At 58.6% G+C, this 20,075-nt stretch overlaps 1 pseudogene; it reads left to right on the plus strand.

Moving 5' to 3' along the window:
* The first annotated feature begins 1,722 nt into the window (after positions 1–1,722).
* Positions 1,723–19,301, plus strand: LOC144251025 (sterile alpha motif domain-containing protein 11-like; annotated as a pseudogene).
* Positions 19,302–20,075: the final 774 nt, after the last annotated feature.

A 20,075-nucleotide genomic window follows, 5' to 3' on the forward strand; every position in this document is an offset into this window, starting at 1 on the left:
AGGATCAGGCCCATGCTGCCAGGCCAGGAGGAGAGGCCTCTGTGATGCCTTGAGGGTGAATTCAGGAGTGCTGAGCACCTGTGCATCACTGTGCCTGTGTCTGGTCACTGCCTGTGTTGACACCCTTGAACATGACATTTGACTGTCACTGCACAGGTAACGTCACTCCAGCAGTACAGGGCGCTGTGGGTGCCTGCTAGAATTCCTGCATGTGTGCATCTGGACACCAACTGCATGGCCACAGGAGTGGGGTGAGGCTGAGCTCAGGCCCTCTCTCTTTGTTCCTTTAAGTGGCAGAGACTAAGGTAGTGGACAGCCCCAAAACACCTTCCTGCATGCTGAGAGACAAGGCATGGCTTCTTTTCAGCTCACAGCTAGCTGCCCAGGTGTCCCAGCAGGGCAGCTCTCCCTAGGTCTGAAAAGGCTACATTCCTGAAGTTTCTAGCTACTTTGCAGGAATGTCTGAGGGAGCCTCATCTGGCTAACCTCTAACCCCTGACCTTCCAGGTTAACTCTTTCTAGACCAATAGTGCAACCAACTGGGTGTCACCTGTGCCTGACACCCTGCCTTGGCAGGTGAACATGTGGACCTGGGTCCATCTGTGCCTGTGTTTCAAGTCCCAGTCTCGGGATATCTGTGATCTGTATCTCTTAGCACACATCCTGTCTGTGTTGGTGCTTGTGGGAAGTATTTGAGGATTTGTGTGCTCCATGAACCTGTCCGATTCATTCAGGCTCAGCAACTACTGTGCTGGCACACAGAAAGTCATGGGTGTGACACACCTGTGGTTGCTCTTTGTATGTCTTTGAGCATGCATGCATTTGTGGGTGGCTGGGCAGCTGTGTACACAGGTGTGCTTCCTCATAGCTCAGTGTCAGCCACACCTGTGGCCCATAAGCTCAGTCCCTGCATGTCCCCCTGTTCTTGGTGGGTCTGGGTGCGCTCCCATGCAGCACCCGCCTCATTGAAGAAGCTGGTGAGCTCAGGCAGAGAAGCCGGGAGGCAGGCCAGGACTCTGGGAACCCGCACTTCCTTGGACTCTACACCTGTGCTCTCACTCTTTCTCTGCATCTCTCTTCCCACAACCCCTTCTCTGGGTAGTCTCTTCCTGGGGTTACACCACATCTGGCGCTCAATAAATGGTTGATTGACTGATGAAAGAATGGATAAAAAGGGGGCTTTAAGAGGCAGGCACCCCAGGATGGGTCAAGTCTGGCGCAGTGGGGTTGGGGGCAGAAGTGCTGACGGCCGTCCCTTCACTCCCCCAGGACGTCTCAGGTCACCGTCTGCACTGCTGCCCAAGGGTTATTTATGACCCTCCTCCCCCTGCCGGCGGCGGAAGAGGCGGCTCCGGCCTCAGCCCAGCGGCGGAGGGCCCAGCGCGGGGGAACCTGGAGCAGCGACGGTGTGGCGCCTAGTGGAGGGTGGGCGGGGCCTCGCGGGTTTGGAGGTGGGGCTTTGGCTTTTGCAGCCTTCTTACCCGTCGGTCTGTGATCAGTAGCAGCTCCGGCCACACCATGTCTGGGTCCGCCGAGACCCCTGCAGTAGGCCGGGTAGCAGGAAGGGGCGGCCCTGCTGCAGCTTCGGGTGCCAGGGCGCAGTAGCGGGCGGAGTGGAAGCGCGGCCAGGCGCCTTCAGGGCCGGCAGAGACGCAACTCCAGCCAGGGCCAAAATAAGTTGCGCCGGCGGCGGAGAGCCGGCTGCTGGGCCACCCGCGCGACATGCCAGCGGTCAAAAAGGAGCTCCCGGGCCGCGAGGACCTGGCCCTGGCCCTGGCCACCTTCCACCTGACCCTGGCCGCGCTGCCTCTGCCTCCGCTGCAAGGCTACTTGGCCCCGCTGCCCGCCGCAGCAGCTCTGCCCCCCTCCCCCCCCCCCCCCCGCCGCCTCGCTGCCGGCCTCTGCTGCAGGTATGAAGAACTGTTGGCTCCACCACTCCGGCCCTCGCGCGCCTACCTTAGCCTGCACGAGGCCACGCGGAACCTCCACCTGCCCAGAGACCCACTGGCCCTTGAGCTCCTCTTGGCCGCAGCGGCCGCGGACTTCCAGCCGCTGCTGGACAACGGTGAGCCCTGCATCGAGGTGGAGTGTGGCGCCAACCGTGCTCTGCTCAACGTACGGAAACTCTGCCAGGGCAGCAAAGGCCCGTCCATCCGCCACCGCAGCGAGTGGCTCACGCCCAAGGAGTTCCAGTTCGTCAGCGGCCGCCAGACGGCCAAGGACTGGAAGCGCAGCATCCGCCACACAGGTGCAGCCGACGAGGGGGCGCAAGCCGCTGTCCCTCTCCTTCGCTACTGGGGACCCGCGGGTCCGAGCCCTTCGCTCTGCCACTGGGGAGACTTGGTTTTGGCCCAGAGAGGGCGCTGCAGCTCCAGAGCACGTGCTGCCAGGGTGTGAGTGCACACTGGTTGGGGCTGAACAGGTACGTGGGGCCGCGGGAGTGGGGCGGGGCGTGGGCGCGCGGAGCTGGAACAGTGTCAGCCAGACCTGGAGCAGCCCGTTTGGATGGTGACTCCAAAGGTGCGACAATACACCTTTGGAGGCCGGATCGGGGGCACCTGATAAGCGCAGTGACCCTCTGGCGAGGGTCTTGGGAAGTTTGGGACCCGGTAGCGTTTGGTTTAGGAGTTCAGGCTGCGCAGTGGCTGCCCTTTCCTGCGTTGGGGACTGACGCAGGCCTGGGTCGCAACTGCGCCTCCGCTCACCAATTCCCCAGCTCAGCCTTCCACTGCCCGGCCACAGTTCGGGCTAGACTAGCTAAGAGAGGGTGGGGCAGGAGGAGGGGCGCCAGGGCTGAGAGGAAGCCGCCCTCCACCAGGGGAGGGCCTCGCCCAGGATTTGAGTTTCAGAGCCCAGCAGATCCCCTTCTCCTCCGAGAGGGTGGGGCGGGCAGCAGGCTCCGAAGTTGGACAACAGTGGGTTTGGAAGGTTGGTGTGCCTTGCATACACCTTCCGGGAGTGGGGACTGGCTTTGCGGGTGACGGCGCCCCAGAGGCTCCATCTATGCCCTGACTGCCCCTCACCAGCTGTGCTCGGCTCTCCTCACAGGAAAAAGTCTGAAGACGCTTATGTCCAAGGGAATTCTGCAGGTGCATCCTCCAATCTTCGACTTCCTGGGCTGTCGAATATCCTCGCCTGTGGTGAGACCTGGGAATAAGCTGGGTTGGGGTGTCTGGACCCCCCTGAGAGCCTGGTGATCTCTAAGATTGGGAGTCCTAACTTCAGCCCTCTGGGCAGGCTGGAGGGAATCCTCCCAGGGCAGATGGGGTGGGTGGGGTTGCTTTGTGCTGTTCCAGACCATCCCTGGGAATGGGTGGGAATCCTGGGTCACAGGATCCTCTCCTGTTTGGATGAAGGGCGGGTCCTGCCTGTTCTTGAGCAGCCTCCCTCATGGGTGTCTTGGAGCTACTTCTCCAGCTTTCCAGGTTCCAGGGTCTTCCCACTGTTATTGTCATTCATTGGGCCTGGGGACTTCCCTGTCCCAGGTCTGGAGATCACCAAGTCATCTGGTTCGGCAGAAAGAGGTGCTGGGTGCTGGGGCAGGACTCTTTTGAGGTGTAACAGTGTTAGCTGGCCAGGTTGCACATCTGGGTTATCCCCAGGCTTGAGCCTGAGTGGTGTGTGTCTTGGTGCTCCTAATGTTGAAGTGCTGCCCTGCAAGGGTCTGGACCTCGGAGGGTCCATGACATGGAGCCTGGCTGGGGCAGGGTCTTTGCCTGTAGGTGTCCAGAGAGCAAGAACCCCACCTAGGATAGACAATCTCTGGCCTCCCCACTGGCCTGGGGAGCAGGTATGAGACTCCAGGCAGTGAGGAGTAGAGGGTTGATCTGAAAAGGAAATTGCCTCTAGAGAGGAAGCTCCCCCTGTGGGGTACCTCTAGGGACATGGGGGGTGGAGGCTGCTGTTCCTAGGTCCACCCAGCAGTCCCCTCTTATACGAAGGAGCAGGAGGGGTGGAGGTACCAGTGGTCCTGGAGGGCCCAGGCTGCCACCTTGGGTTTATTCCCTTTGACTGGGTGGTGGGGTATCCTGGCTTCCCCGTGGGCTCTGCAGGATGCACGCTGAGCAGGCTGGGAAATCTTGGACACATGGATGCTGGCAGGGGAAGGAGAGCCACAGGCCCAGCCCACACCTGGTCTGTCACAGTCACAGCCTCAAGCCACCCGCCCTACACACTTGAGTCTACAGGAGCACAGGGCACCTGTACAAGAGCTCCCCAAGCAGGTGTGCAGAAACACCTTTTGCTTGCTGTCACATACCTACTGGGCAAAAGATTGAAGTCCCTCTCCATCGTGGCACCCCTTCAGGCAGCTGGAACTGGATGGGATCCTCTGGGTGCCCACCTCAGACTAGTCTGGGTTCTCTTTTCTGTTTGGATGGGAGTGCCCCACAGTTTCCAACCTGCCACCCCTGAGGCCTGCCACAAGAGAGGGGCAGAGGGTGACCTGAGCTCAACATCTGCCATCACCTCAAGTGGCAATCTGAAGCTCAGAGAGGGATGGAGCTGCTGCCTTTCTGAAGCTCCCTGGTTCCTGCCCTGAGTGAAGGGCACTTCAGACCTGGGCCTGCCGGCCTCTCTGTGCCTGGCCGCTTCCTTGGAGGTATCTCCATGGATCCCCTTTCTAGCCCCAACCTATTGGTGCACAGAGGCTGTCTCTACCCACCCTTGTGGCCAGTTTCAAAGGTGTGTGCACTTCATGGTCACAGATACTCCAGGGGTAGAACATGGTGTGCATGTGACTGTGCATGCTGGAACCCACTCTCACCATTTCAGAAGGGGTCAATTATTGGTTAGGAGCCAGGTTCTCAAATCTGTTGAGCAGTGGGGAGCTAAGTCTCTGATGTATGGGGGGGCATGTGTTCCCCATCCTTGGGCAGGGTTAGAGTGGCCATCTGGGTTCTCAGCATGCTCCCCCATAGAGTTACCCCCAAGAGCCACCCCAGACCTAACCTTCCAGGGTGCTTTCAGCGCATACCAGGGACTGGAAGATCCTGTGCCCAGCTCTGTGCCTCATGTGGCTAAGACTGGCATATAGCCTGGGCTCCTTCCCAGCCAGCCGGTCCTGGCCCCCTTCCAAGTAGCAGTCTTATAGACACTGTGTCCCCCTCTTCTCTTCCCACAGATGAGAGGCAGAGAGATGTTTACTCCTAGTCTGGGTTCTACTTTCTGTTTGGATGGGAGTATTTCTGCCACAAAAGAGGGGAAGCAGGTGGCTTTGAGAAAATACCCCTTTTCTTTTCATGAGAGTATTTCACCTAAGGCTGAAAGGTGACTGAGGAGAAGGGCAGAGCTCATCTCCAGATGCCTGGCACTGGGCTTTGGCAGGCTGGACAAGGCAGAGCCATGGGCCAAGGGGTGTTGAAAATGATACCAAACCTATGGATTGACAGAGGCCGAGACATAGGTCGGCACTCACCACTGCTGTCTCCCTGCGCTCTGCTGTCACTGGACCCTGTCATCCTGTGGGCTGGCCCTGAAAACCCATTGGCCCCATGCCATGTGCCCTTATATTGCTGGGTCTATTTCACTCACCATGTTACAGAGGGAATCAGGGTATCCTGGGCAGACCCCAGCAGATGTGTGAGGGCAGGTTTGGGGGATACTGTGGCTCCCAGAGCTAGGGGAGGGAGCACTGAGCTGGGCAGAGCCAGGCGTCCGGAGATGATGTGGTGCTGAATCTGAAGAGAAGCGTCCTTGCAAGGACAGGACTCCATGCAGCAGCCCACCTCAGGATCCTGGATGACCTGGGGCAGGGACCCTCCTTGACCCCTTCCTCACTAAGCTCATGGGTGTGGTGAGGATCAACTCTTTCTGGCAATGGGAGGACTGAACAGGAGAGGAAAGTAGATACTCTGAAAGCCCATGTAGCCTCTGAGCCAGCAGCCTCTTAACCAAGTAAGAAAAAACCTCTGTACACTGGAAAATAATCAATGACTTTTTTTCTTTTCCCTGGGGCAGCAGGACCTGGAGCCAGGAAGGGTAGAGAAATGCCAGGACTGGGGCCACACACTCATGTCCACCGCTCTGTGCAGAAATGTGTGAGCTGGGTGCAGAGCTCCAAGCTTGAGCATACACAGCACCACACACTTACACATGGTGCAGGGGGGACACTGAGGAGAGAAATGAACCATCAGGGCTGGGGAACCAAGGGTCAGGGCTGTCAGTGCTCTCGGGCAGCCTGTGGCTCCCAGGCCTGCAGATTGCAAGGGACCAGCAGTCTCAGACAGACTTCCCCTGAGCTGGGCTCTTCATGGTGCTAACAAAATAGCAAAGAGGGGCTGGGGCTGCCGCTCAGTGGCAGAGTGTTTTGTGAGGCCCTAGTTTCACCAGCACTGCAAAAGAAAAAGAAAAGTGACTTTGCTTGTTGATATTGCTGTAAGTTTTCAGGACTGACAGAGGAGATGGGATGTCAGCCAGACACGTTGAGAGGGACCTGCTCCCTGACTGCACACCCACCAGGACCAGCCCCATGATCCCTGCCCCAGGCTGTATGCACAATCCCAGAAGACTCTGGGGACACAGGGAAGGAGCTGAAGGTCATAGGGCAGAAGAGAAGTTACTTACTCCAGATCTGGGCGGGGAGGCTCAGGCTCCTATGGAAGGGGGCACAAAGACCAGGGGTCTTCTGGAATGCTGCTGTGGGGCGGGGGTGCAGGCAGAGGCTGTCCTCTCTCCTGAACTGGCGCCCTGGCACCTAGTTCTGCCTCAGCCATGCCATGGTCACTTCTGGGTAGAGGTTGGCCAGCAGAGAGACCCAAGGTCCGGTACCCACCTGGGCTGACACCCACAACCTCCCAGAAATTTGTTTCCTGATATGGGCCTTGTCCTGCCAGCACCTAGGGGTGGGGTGTCTGTGAGTAAGGATGGTGATGTGTGAGCAGGGCTGTGGTGCCTGGTGTTGCCCGGGGCTGTTCAGCCTGCTCCTCGTCCTCATCTCTGGGAGGCCAGAGCATCTCAAGCCCTGGGTTTGTTCAGTGGAAGCTGCCACCAGGTTGAACTGGGCATGAGGTGCCACCCTCATGACTGCCCTGGCTTCTGGCTGGTGGGATGTTAAGAGTCAGGCCCACACCCCGCTGCTGTCTCTGTGCCAGTAATGGAGCCACTGACCCTCTTTTCTCTCCCAGTAGAGTCCACACCCACTGGGATGTGAACATCTCCTTCCGAGAGATATCTTGCAGGTAGGAGCCTGGCTTGGGCAGGGGCAGCTGTTGCCATTTCTCCTGGGTCCCACCCACCCTGCTTCCCTCCTCTACCCATGGTCTTTTGTCTTGTCCTCTGTCCCAGTCAGTGTGAGCCAGTGTGGGCCATGCGGTTGCCAGGCTGGTTTGGATGTGTGTCCTTACCTGGCCTGGAAGGTAGGTGGCATGGTGCCCAACTGAGATCAGGAGGCCCATCTCAGCCAAGTGCAGACTTGTGCCAGGCCTCAACAGCATGGGCAGGGTCCTAGACAGCCCACCCGTGGAGACAAAGCATGCTATGACCCTCACCACTGGACTGTCCATTGGAGCCCAACAGCTCTAAGATGAGGCTGTGATTTTCACCTCTCACCCTCCCAGAGACCCACCAGGAGGGAGAATGGTGATGTGTGAGCAGGTTCTTGAAGGATGCATAGGAGTTCACTGGGAAAAGGTGGTCTGCAAAGCTGTGGAGGGATGAAGGATGGGATGGAAGGGAGGAGAATGGGAACATGGCAGGTCTGGCTCAGTGGGATGCTAAAAGGTCTGCACCTTAGCCGCTGGACCAGTTGGGCTTTGTTCTCCAACCTGAGCCAGCCACAGAAAGTTCCTGAGCAGGGAGTGACCAGGTCTGTGTTTTGGAAAGATCCTTCTGGGGACCCTGGAAGGTTGGGGTTTCCTCACATGGATTTGGGTTATGGAAACAGGCTGGGGCCTGTGAATCCAAGACATAGAGGATAAAAAAGAAGCCAGGAGGAGGTCAGGTGTCAGGGACCTAGTTCCTGCTCCCAAGGGGCAGGGGCTGGTTTCTGGTTATTGGGGCCAAGTTTTTCCTCAGGGCTTCGAGGGGAGCACCACAGGAAGGCCTGATGGGGAGCAGTGGGCACCAAGGGCAGGGAAAGCCTCTTGGGACTCAAGCTGTGGGTGCCTGGCCTCCCAGGCCCAGCTGCAGGAAGGCAGCTTGTCCTAGATCTCTGCCAGAGGTGTCATTATTTATGTCTTCAAGAATGTCTGGATCCTGGAGCCGAATTACAATAAAAACATCTTTAAACTTATTTCCACCTCATTTTGGAGTTGCCAGCTCAACGGATCATTTTTATGAACCGTCATGAACATTGATGACATTTTATGAGCCTTTTACTCTGGACGCTACAGGATAAATTTGCCAGCAAGGCCTGCAGGGAAACCCAATGGCTGTGCCTCCCCTCCGGACCTGCACCTCCTTGCGGTACACCTGGCCTTGGGGTGCGGGGAGGCCCCAGGAGTCCCATGCTGAATTCTTACCAGTACTGGCTGCTGCAGCCTGGCTGTGCCTGGGAAGAAGCAGGCCTGCATTAGTGGAGACCCTGGTCCCACAGAGGATCCAGAGGGGCAAGGATGACTTTCTGGATTTCATTGAAGGGAAGGTTACAGTTCTGGAGAAGAGCACACCCCAGAGGACTAACAGCCCATCATATCCCGTCTGCTAACAGCCCCCAGTGTCTGGACAAGGAGGGCTGTGGACCGCCAGCTGCCTCACACTGGGTCACCAACTGTGTTTGTCCCATCCCGACTGTCTGTCCATCCCCATTGTCTGTCACTCTTCACTGGTCTGTCTGCCTCTTGCATCTGTATGTCCTCTTCGTCCTTCTGACCAGTCCTGCTGGGGATGCCTGCTGCTGGCTGCAAGCAAAGGCCCAGGGCCCCTCTGCCCTGTGATGCCCCTGCAGCCTGGCTGGCAAGAAGGGCCTTCTAGGTCCCTGACCCTCTAGGGCCCCCAGCTGGTGAAGGCTATGTGAGAGAGTTGGGGTGGGGAGGCCCTCAGGGGGGAGTCGGGTCTCACCCTTCTCCTGGCCTCCTCACAACCCTCCCTGCAGCCTTCCTGACCCTGCCCCAGTCTCCTCCCCACGTGCCACAGCAGCCTGCTGAGGCCTTGCCTGTGTTTAGTGGCCCCACACTGTGAAGACAGGTGCAGAGCTCTCAACTCTCCAGCCTGTGTGAGTCTCTTGGCATTTTTTTTAAATGAACCCAGCATAATTTGTTCAGTGAGTAACTAAGTGACCAGAACAGGTTTTCAGGACTGGCCCATCTTGGGACCTGAGGAATGAACCCCCAAGGCAGGGACTTGGGTGTGGAATGCAAGGGCAGGTCCTGTCTAGCCAAGGGTGGCCCCCATCGGCCTGCACCTCCAGAGCCCGGGTAATCCCCAAGTGATACTGAGCCGATCGCTGTCATTGAGGCTGGTCCCAGATGCAGGTGCTGCTGGGGGTCCAGGCCAGGGCTCACAGGAAATTACTGTGCTCACCTCTCCAGTCCCTGGAAGCAGGAAGTGTCCAGTGCACTGTGGGGAGCAGCTCCATGGCAGCTGCAGCCCTGTACCCGGCCAGCCCAGGCCCCTTCCCCATGCTGAGGACAGCAGTTCTGTCCAACATCCCACATCAGTGAGGATGATGGGGGATGAGCCTCGTGAGAATAATCCCATAAAGTACTTACTCCCCACCTGCCTCCCGCCTTCATGGGGTGGGGGAGAACCTACATCTGGGTCTCTTAGGGGCTCTGGGGCCGCCCCGGGGTATCTGGTGCTAAAACTGATCTGCTTAGGGCCGGGCCCTGGATTAGCCTGGCTCCTGCCAGCCCAGGCTGGGGGCTGGGGGCTATTTAATAAGGTTCAGGGTCGGTTCCTATGTCACTGTGAGGAGGCTCTGCTAGTGTCAGTGCTGCTGAAGAGGCTGCTCCACCACAGGTGGGCCGGGAGGGCACTGCTGGGGGCACTGGGCTTCCCTGCCCCTGCTCTGGCTGGCCTTGACTTCCTGTCCCCTCCTTCTCTGTTGATGATGGGGTTGCTCACATAACCCCAGGGTGCCCCACTTTCTCCTCCCTCTTCTCTCTGGGGCTGTGGGTGAGGGCTCAGCAGGAGGGAGAAGGGACAAAGAATCACATACAGGGTGATTCCAAGGCCAGGCCTGGGTGCACCCTGGGGATCACAGGTGTCCTGAGCCTGCCAGGGCAGATCTTTTTATCTACAGGACTTTGGTCTGAACCTCAGTTTCCTGATTTGGAGAAATGAGGGCCCCAAGAGGGTGTTGCAAGTTTTAACCAAAGTGGCATGTGCCAGGTGCTTGCTTCAGAGCTGGCAGCACATGGGTGACAGTGTGCCCTCTATATGTCTGTCCTGTGAGACAGAAGGCCGTCCTGTCCTCCCTCTGAGGTAGGGAGCAGAGCACAGCACTGCCTCTCTGGAGAGAGGAAGGTGGGAGGGGCTGCTCTGGCTCTGCACAGACCAGCTGGGTGCTGGAGTGGGGTCCAGGTGCCACGTCTCTGCTTTCTCTTGGCCTGCCTGCTGAGTGTGCGTAGTTGTGGCATCCCAAGCCCACAGAGGTAAGCGCACACATCACCATGCTCAGTGCACACTGTCCTCAGCCCCAAGCACCCTTGTACTCATGCTCATCAGGTTGCACTGCCAAGGCTCATGGCTCCATCCTCTGTCTTGCTCTGCTGCAGCCAGGACAGTGACCTTCCCACACTCATATCCAGTGTGCACTGAAGCCGCCACCTCATTATGCCCGAGAACCAGAGCCGCTGTGAATTCCAGAGAGGCAGTGTGGAGGTTGGCTTGGGACCCACAGGTGAGGAGGCCCCTGTGTCCTGAGGGCGATGATGGGGCTGCCAGGGCCACAGCAGCTCTGCCTAGGGACAGCCACCCTCCCTGTGTCTGTTCAGCAGCTCTGGAAGCCTTGGCGGGCAGCCAGGGAGGCCAGCAGAGGAGGCGGGAGGTGTGAGGCCGGCTGTCCCCTGGGGCTCCATGTGATGGTAATTGTGTTAATCCCAGGCAGTTAGGCAGACTGGCGGCCCAGGGCAGCTCCAGCGTGGCTGCTGCTGGGGTGGGCTTGGAGTTTCGAGGCCGACCACCCCCTCCTCACAAGACAGGCACAGGCAAAGACCTTCCAGAGCTCACCTCCCACCAATGCCCACCTCCCACCAAACCCACAGGGCATGTCGGCCTGGTCCTGCTTCTCAGGGGTCCTGGGAGGGAAAGGGCCCATCCCCTGCAGCCTGAACCGCTTCAGGTAGGCCAAGAGGGTGCTGGCCCAGGAGCTTCCAGGGCCACCAAGGAGATCTGGTTCCTGGAGGCAACAGGAACTCAGAGGGAGAGAGCAGCTTGGGGACCCAGGCAGTCTCCCATGGAGCAGGTCATGAGGGGTTGCAAGATGCCACCACTGAGAGTGGGCACAACTTGACCTCAGGGGCCTTGTCACATGGACCCTGGACAGGGTTGTTTCTGACAATGGCTACTGCTCTGGGAAAGCAGGGTGGGCATCACCCGCCACCCTGGACACTCCCAACAGAGCCCCCATGATCCCAGAAGGCCCTTGTGGATGGGGGTGGGGGTTGCTTCTGGAGCTGCTTTGGAGGTGGCTGATAAAATCTAATTGCCCCATCGATCGGGCGGAGCCGAGGGAGCCCCTCAGTGATTGAGATGTTCTGAGGAAGCAGGCCCTCTCCTGCCTATGTACAACCTCCTCAGGTACACAGACCTGCATGTGCCCTGTGTGTCTCCTGCAGGGCTTGCTCACCCTGCCAGGTAGCCCTCCACACTCTACAGTGAGTGCAGGTCACATGCTGTGCATAGCAGCCAGGATGCTGTCTGTGTGTGTGTGTGTGTGTGCGCGCGCGCGCGTGCACCTGCCAGGTCTGCAGCTCCCCGTGGGATTCCTCTGGACCCTGAAGTGGTCTTTACCTGTCACCATGTCTACTTCCTTCCTGTGGCCCAAGGGGGTGTCCTTCGAGCCACAGCTTCCTGGGCTCTGGACAGGAAGGATCCCAGAGGACTGAGGAGCTCAGAGCAGGTCTTGTGACTTTAAGGTCCACCCCTGGTACGTGTGTCTGCCCCCTGTCACTGCCTACATCAGGTGTGACTCTGAGCTTATGCAGTCTCCTCAAGGCATCTACAAGGCTGGGTCTCACTGCGGGGCACTCCAACCCCAGTATCACCTCCCCCAAGCTGTGACTCTCAAGCTCCCCAGGAGCAGAGAAGCCCAGCAAGGAGGCGGGAGTTGCCACTGTTGAAACAGGGAACAGACTGCAGAGGTTACCCTTGCTGACCCCTGAGCATGTACAGGGAGCAGGAGATGGGCAGCAGGTGTGGAGAGAGGCTGCAAGACCCACTCCCTGCCTGGTGCGCTCGGGGTGCCCTCCTGCTTGCTGGACTCTGACACGCAGCTCGTGATGCCCATGTGCACCTGAGTGCCCTCCATCTGTCCTACAGGGTCTGTCTAACCTGACCCCTCATGCAGGCAGTGGGGACTGCCCCCTGTCTTTGGGGCAGGGCCTGGGGCCAGCCAGCTAAACCAGTGGCAGTGAGGTGGCTGAGATCAATAAGTTATTAGCATCATTCTGTCAGCTGTAATGTGGAGATTGATCAGTGCTCTGGCTGCCACCGCACTTCCCTAGCCTGATAAAAATGACAGATTAAAGGAATAAGGAAAAGGAATTAGGCTCCTGAGCTGACAGCAGGGCTTCCTGGGGGCACAGGTTGGGGACCCCCAAGTACCAAGGTGTCATAAAAGGCTTGAGTTACACAAGGAGCAATCCTCATCCCTGCCACCCTGGGTCTTCAGAGGCAATAGGGTCTGAGCTGGAGGCCAGGATGATGACCTGCTATCAGCAGGGCCCCCTGATGTCAGGGTCCTCAGGAGGAAGCAGAGCTTGGGGGTGCAGGGACAGGTTTGGAGAGGGACCTATAGATGTGTGTGGCTTTTATTTTCATTTCATTTTTATGGTACTGGGGATGGAACCCAGGGCTTCTTACATGTGAGGCAAGCACTCTACCAACTGAGCTACATCCCCAGCCCAGTGTGCAGCTTTTGATGTGGAGATGTGATTTCTAGAGGGGATAGTATAGGAATAGGCAGACCAGGAGCCAGGCACCTAGGGTCTGTGTAGGGCAGGTCAGCTGTCCAGGGGTGACCCTTGGAGCGCAGAGCCTGGCTGGGCAGGTATGTGCTTGCCAAGGCTGAGTGCAGGAAAGAGGAGGGTTTGGGCTTTTGGTGCAGAGAGGAGGGCTCCCCTGAGCACACCCCTGGTGTGGGGAGTGACATGTGCCTTCCTGACTGACTCTTCCCCAGCACCTGCACAGCCCACCCCAGCCCTTCTCAGAAAGGGAAGGTAGTTCTGTTCTCCAGGAGAAGCTGAGGTGGGCTCATGAGCACACATGGGAATGGACTGGCTGGTTAGGGGCAGCCAGAGGCCCTTGGGGACACAGTCACAGTCACGTGTCACACCCATCACTTCTATTCAAATGCAGCCTGGGGCCCAGGGTCAGGGCTGCCCTGTTTCCTTGCCTTGCTCCATACCTGTCATGATATCCTCCAGCCAGCTGGGCTCACCAGGTGGAAGCCTGGGACCCAGGGCTGGCAAGGCCTTGCCCACCAGCACCCAGGATGCTCCTGAGTGGAGGGGACTGGGGCTCACTAGACTGAGCTGGGGCAGGGGTGGGTCTTCCCCACCTGGTCTTTCCTGCCTCCTCCTCCAGTCCCTGAGACTGGGTGTGGCTCACTCCACCCTCTGCAGGTGGCTTGCTAGGCAAGAGACTGGGCTGCTCCCCGCACGTCACCAGTGACTGCTCTTCAGAGAAGAAGGCCCGAAGCGAATCGAGTGTGAGTCTGAGTACCCTCGAGGTGGGAGCCCAACCCAGGGAGGAGGGACAGGTCACTGGAGGAGGAAGCAGTAACTGAGTGCTTGGAAGTGTTGTTAGACCTTCCAAAAGGGGCAGGTGTGCACAGAGGAGGGACTTGGGTTTCGTAGCAGGGGTGGAAGGTCTTAGGCTTAGGGTGAGGTGTGCCTTCCCTACTTGCCTCTCCGCCTGGGTAGTATTTCAACGAAAATCCCCTCCCTATGTGCTACCCCAACGCAGAGACTCTGCTGCTGCCAGAGCTGCAACCCAGCATGGCGCCTGAGGACCACTACCACCGGCTGGTTTCCGCTCTCAGTGAGGCTGGCAGCTTCGAGGAACCACAGCGTCTCTACCACCTGGGCCTCCCCAGCCATGGTATGTGACCTCCCCACCTGCCCCCATACCTGTGTACACTCTCAGTTGCCTCTCCACCCCAGAAGAGGGTGTTGGCTGCTGACATCAAGACCAGGATTGGATCTGTCAGTGACCCCCAGCCCTTTGTGGGTAGGCGATGAGGCCTGGCTGCCCCAGGTCTTGTTCCAAGTCCCCACTTTTCATCACATTCTCAGGATCCTCTCCAGGCATGCACACAGCTTACTCAGGGGTGATCCCAGGTGAGAGGAAGGGGTAGGGGCTTGAGTAAGCCTATCTGCCCCCTATCCAGGAGACCCTGTGGTCTGTGCCCATTCTCCTGACTCCCACAGCAGTTGGTGCACAAATTTAAGTCAGTGGACGCTGACCTGAGGTCACATTCAAATAGTGCCAGATCTTTGTCCTGCATGGGGGGCAAGCCTTCCAGAAAGACAGGACGACTAAGAGGCAGCTGTGTTTGGCCACCATGGCCTCCTGGATGCCAAGAGAGGCCCAGCTAGAGGCTGGGATGAGGCTCTTGCCCCTCTCCACTCACTGGGTCTGCTCTGTCCCTTGTGGTCATAGCCCAGGGAGCAGTCAGATACCTGTCCAGCTGCACTCTAGCCTCACAGGCTAGTCTCCTGCTAGGTGAACTTGGCTTTTATGGTAGGAGGTGGATGGGGTGCTGTGAAGGGGCAGGATTTCCTCTCCTTGCACAAGGCACCAAGAGTCTGAATAATTCACCAAATGTTAATAATTTAAAAATCTTCCCTTTTAATTGCTTTGCCTGCTCTGCCTGGGGCCCGCTCTGCAGGCCTATGTGGGGGAGGGAGCGTGGTTGCGGCCGCCAGGGAGCTGCTGTCAATCACGGTGCGCACCGTCCAGCCTAGGAGCCGGCTGCAAATAGCTGTGACCCCGGGCTGGAGGGCGGGGGTGCAGGCCCCGCTGGGATCGACACGGGCAGCTGAGCAGGCTAGGCTCTGCGGGCTGGCACCCAGCCCAGGGCAGACCCACCTCCGCTTTTCCGGTAATTAATTTATAAACAGAGGCGGCGGCTCAGCGGCAAAGGTATGCAAAGGGGGGTGGTGGGGACTCGAAGGCCCGGCCCTGGGCAGGAACACAGTGCATCAAACCACTGCACGTCGCCGCGTCCAGAGATTGTGGCTGGTGTGCCTGCAAGGATGGGTATGCATGGGCCTGGTGTGGTCTTGCTGGATGCTGACTGTATGCAACCACTGCTGGATGACCGATGTGAACGGATGTTGGTGTATGCTGGTGTGGAGGTGTGGCCACGTGTACAGGTTCAGTTTCCTGCCTCCCATCTAGGAGACGGTCACCTGGTGGAGTCTGGAGACCCACTCCTAGACTTGTCACAGTGACCTCCAGGAACTGGTCTATGCTCTCATGGATCTGTGCACAGTCCCTCCCCTCAAGGCTCCAGCCTCAGGTTCCACAGCCTTTCGTACCAACACTGGGCTTTCCTCCCACCTCACATTCCTTTCAGGTCCTCCTGCAAACCTGTCTCCCCTGCCCTGGGGCTGCTCCTCTGGCCCCAATGACTGACATCAGGCCTGACACACAGCAGGGATGGTGTGGAAGTGGGCCCCTGGTTCCCTTTCTCCTGGGCTCCCCTGGGCCAGTGTCCTGTGCTCACTAGGATGAGGGGAGAAGTCCAGGGAAGGCTGGGCCTCAGGGTCGCTGCTGTTGCCCATCCCCTACCCCCCCACCCCCAGATCTCCTGAGGGTCCGGCAGGAGGTAGCAGCTGCAGCTTCGAGGAGTCCCAGTGGCCTGGAAGTTCACCTGCCCTCATCCACAGCAGGTCAGCACCGGAAGCAGGGTCTGGCTCAGCACCGCGAGAACACTGCTCCAGCTCCAGCTCCAGCTGTTGCCCGGTCCTTCTCAGAGAGGTACTGGGGCTTGGTATCTGACTTCTGCAGGCCCCATAGCCTGCACCTTCCACCCACTTACTCCTCCCTGATTGCAGCTGCACAGTCATGTGGGTATTGCCTGCTTTGGGTTTAGGGTCTGTTGGGCAAAAAGTTCCTGCAGCTGGCTGAGCTGGGTAGAGGCCCAGGAAAACATTTCCGGGGCAGTATGTACCTGGGTGCCAAGAACCCTGGGCAGGAATGTGAAGGGTCACTCTTGTTTCTTTGTTGAGCAACTGGGATCCAGCAAAATCCAGGTGCCCCTGGGACAGTGAGGGGGGGATGAGGTTGGGGAAGCAGAAGGCAGAGCGGCTGGAAGTCTGGAAACCCAGCCCAAAGTAAGTCGGGAGGGGTCGGCCAGAGGACTAGAACTGGGGGAGGAGCGATGCCCGCTTCGCCAATTCAGACACACTAGCCGTCTGGGGAGACGGCCTCCCGGGCGGGCGGGGACAGGGGGCGACCTGTAGAGAGCAGGGAGGCGCTCAGGGATGCCCCCCCCCCCCGCAGCGGGCCGTCTCCAGTCTGGCGCACCCCCTGCCCTCCACCGCGGAGCTCGGCGTCTGCAGCTGCCGCTGCCTCAGGATTGCTGCTAATTACGCTTTGTGCCCCCGGCAGCGCTGGGCCCGCTACGGGGAGGGGGTGGGGAGGAGGGCCGCGCGGTAATTACCGCTGCAGTCACCACGGCCCTCCGGGTTAGCGCCTCCTCCGAGATTAATTGGCGCCGCCAGGGGGCGAGAGCGGGGGCAGCGCTCGACCTAGAGCCATAACGAGCGGCACATCGACCGCCTGCAGGGCCAGCAATTAGCGGCGACCAGGATGCGCTTGGACGCAGTTAGGGGAATCTGGGGCGTGGAGGGGGCCGGGCAAGCCACGCACGCCCCTCAGTCCTGCCTTTCACAGGGAGCTGTCGCAGCCGCCCCCTTTGTTGTCGCCCCAGAATGCCCCCCACATCGCCCTGGGCTCCCATTTCAGGCCCCCTTTCTTGGGGGTTTCATAGGCTCTGTGCCAGACTCCAGGTAAGGAATAGGCAGGTGTGCACGTCTTTTATGTCCTATGGGCACGATCATTGAAACTGGTCCTGTAAGGTCGCCCATTAATGTCGAGGATGGACCAAGGTGGTGCAGAGGGCCAATTCATCAGGCCAGCACCATTTGACCACTTGGCCCTGGTCTGTCCCTTTTCCCCAGGGTACAGCTTCCTGCCCCCCGCCCAGGCGGAGATGCTCCCCCTGCAGCAGGAGCTCCTGCGTAAACAGAACTTGGACCGGTAGGTGCGGCCAAAGCCGGGAGGGGAGGTGGGTGGCACTAGCCCTCAAGCTGATCCTACTACTCCTGGCCTAGGCTAGAGATGTCCGCGGAGCTGCTTCGCCAGAAAGAGCTGGAGAACACACACCGGCCACAGCTGCTGGCACCTGAAGCGGCCCTGCGTGCCCCAGACAGAACAGAGGAGCTGCAGAGGCGCGGGGCCATGCTGGTACTGAAACATAGCTCCGCGCCGCTTCGCCTTCACAGGGTGTCTCTGGTCCGGAGCCTCCAACCTCACCCCGGGAGCCTGCTGGCAGAGCACCGCGGAAGGGGGGGGCCCTAGTTCTGCCTCAGTTCGTCCCAGCGAATCCAAGGAGACAACAGCATCTGGGCTCTGGGCTCAAGATGTCTCAGAAGAGCCCCCAAGGACTCAGATGGAGAGGACCTGGAGATAGCACCCACAGGGGGCCGGGGCTCCACCCCAGGTCAAGCCCTAGGAGGGACCAGCACTGAGGGAAAGGGGCTTCTTTCAGGTTCCACCCTGCCCCCTCCTCTGTCCCTGGGCTTCCCCTACTCGGTCAGCCCATACTTCCACACAGGTGGGTGTGGAGACCCAGGCCAGCCACCCTTGGAGGTCTTGTACGGGGAGGGGGTGCAAGGCCTCCACAGTCGAAAAATCTTAAGTCATGGATTGCATGTCTCTAAGCAACTAAGGCAAGCAAAGGTCAGCAGACCGGTGGGGTATGGGATGGGAGGAACAAAGCCCTAGTGACACCCACTCACACCTAGGCACCATGGGGTGACTCTTTGCTGATGGGGAGGTGGCCACATCCCCTGAGGACGTCAGCAAGTGGACTGTGGATGATGTCTGCAGCTTCATTGGGGGCTTGTCTGGCTGTGGGGAGTATGCTCTGGTGAGGCAGAGCTGACCTGGGTGTGCAGCGGGCCTGTCACTTGCCCTCCTCTCCCTTCCCTACACCCCTCAGCCCCACCTGCTCCTGCCTCATGCTAGCCCCTGCCCAAAGCAAAAGGGGATTCCTTCATTTGACCACTCCCTGAAAGCTACACAGCCTGCTTACTCTCCCTGGCTGCTCTCTGGGCCTTTGCTGTGTGGGACTGATAGGCCTGACCCTATCCCTGTTCTAGGTATTCAGAGAACAAGAAATTGATGGGGAGACCTTGCCCCTGCTGACAGAGGAGCACCTGCTGACGACTATGGGGCTGAAGCTGGGGCCCGCCCTCAAGATCCGGGCCCAGGTAAGCATGGACAGTGGGCAGAGGGCATAAAGGCTCTTTGAAATCACCCAATGTCCTTGGCAGGCACCCATCCAGGCTTTTCTTTATAGGTGGCCAAGCGCCTGGGCCGAGTTTTCTACATGGCCAGCTTCCCTGTGGCTCTGCCTCTGCAGCCGCCAACCCTGCAGGCTCCTGAATAGGAGCTTACCTCCAGAGAGCAGCCCCTGTCCCCACCAACAGCCAACTCCCCCTATGGGGGGAGCCACCCACCCACTAGCCAAGCCTCACCCAAGCCAGAGAATGGAACAGCAGCAATACTCCCAGGGGCCCCAGATGCCACCCAGTCTCTGTGTTGAGTTGGCCAGCAGGCTGCCCACAGTCCCAGCACAGGATGCAGTGGTACCTCCCCCACAGCTTTCTCCCTTTCAGTTTTGGATGCAGAAACACCAAGAATTTTTAAAAGGAAAAAATGTGACTTAAAAGGACTGAATGAGTTTTCAAAAACTTTCTGGGGGTGAATGCAGAGGTCCACAGACAAACCAAAGACAAAGGAGTAGAGGAACCAGGGAGCCACCTCTGTGGAGCAGGCTGCTGTGACCTGGCAGCAGAACCAGCCTCCTGCATAGGGCTGGCTCTTGCTGCCCAGGTCAGCACAGCTCTTGGTTCATCTGGTCTGTCGTGCTGTGACAATAAAGCCCTGTCCACTGTCTACTGCCCTCCTGCTGCACAGACACTGGCCTCAGGGCTTTGGGGTACTGCAGGAGACCCTTAGTCCTCCTCCGAGAGCTGCAGATCCTCTAGCTCATCCTGGGGCCCCTGGGCCAGCTGCCACAGCTCACCAGGGTCCAGCTCCGCCTCTGTGACTGTGCCTTCATCTGCAGGGAGAGAAAAGGCTACATAAATTCTGCTTATCGGGAGGAACCCAGTCTTGGAGGTTAATCATCACTAATTAATCACAGCATTAATTAATTTATTGCTGCACTATAAGCTGGCTGCTAGAGCCCATGAGAACAGAGCAGCTGGCTGGGCACCCCAGGGAGGAGTGGGGCAGGCTTGGGGCTGCCCTCCCATGGCTCTGCTGCCAGATGGGATTAAGGACCAGATCCCTTGCCCCAAGAACCACTCACCTTCTGAGTCTGCTATCCTCCTCATCCTGGTGGTCCTTATCATCTTCTTCCGCCCTGAGACCCTGCCGAGTTCTCAGGGACCCATGTGTCCAGGCCACCATGACATTTGGCACATGATGGGCATGAGACCTTACTTTGCACACCATCTTAGACTGCTCCCCCTATGGAAACCCCCAGCCAGAATGCTATGATGAGTATCTGTATGGAAGAAAAGGAGGGCCATGTGGGAGTGTTTTTGTTAGAATAGTGGTCTTTTGTGTGGTGGTTGGAAAAGATGAGTGGGTCCACCTCAGCTTGAACTCTGGTGTGATGCCATTAGAGACTCAGGAGATTCCTCAAACCTTAATGGCTCGTGAATGAATCA

Source organism: Urocitellus parryii, chromosome Y (genome assembly GCF_045843805.1).
Source record: "Urocitellus parryii isolate mUroPar1 chromosome Y, mUroPar1.hap1, whole genome shotgun sequence".
Classification (NCBI taxonomy): domain Eukaryota; kingdom Metazoa; phylum Chordata; class Mammalia; order Rodentia; family Sciuridae; genus Urocitellus; species Urocitellus parryii.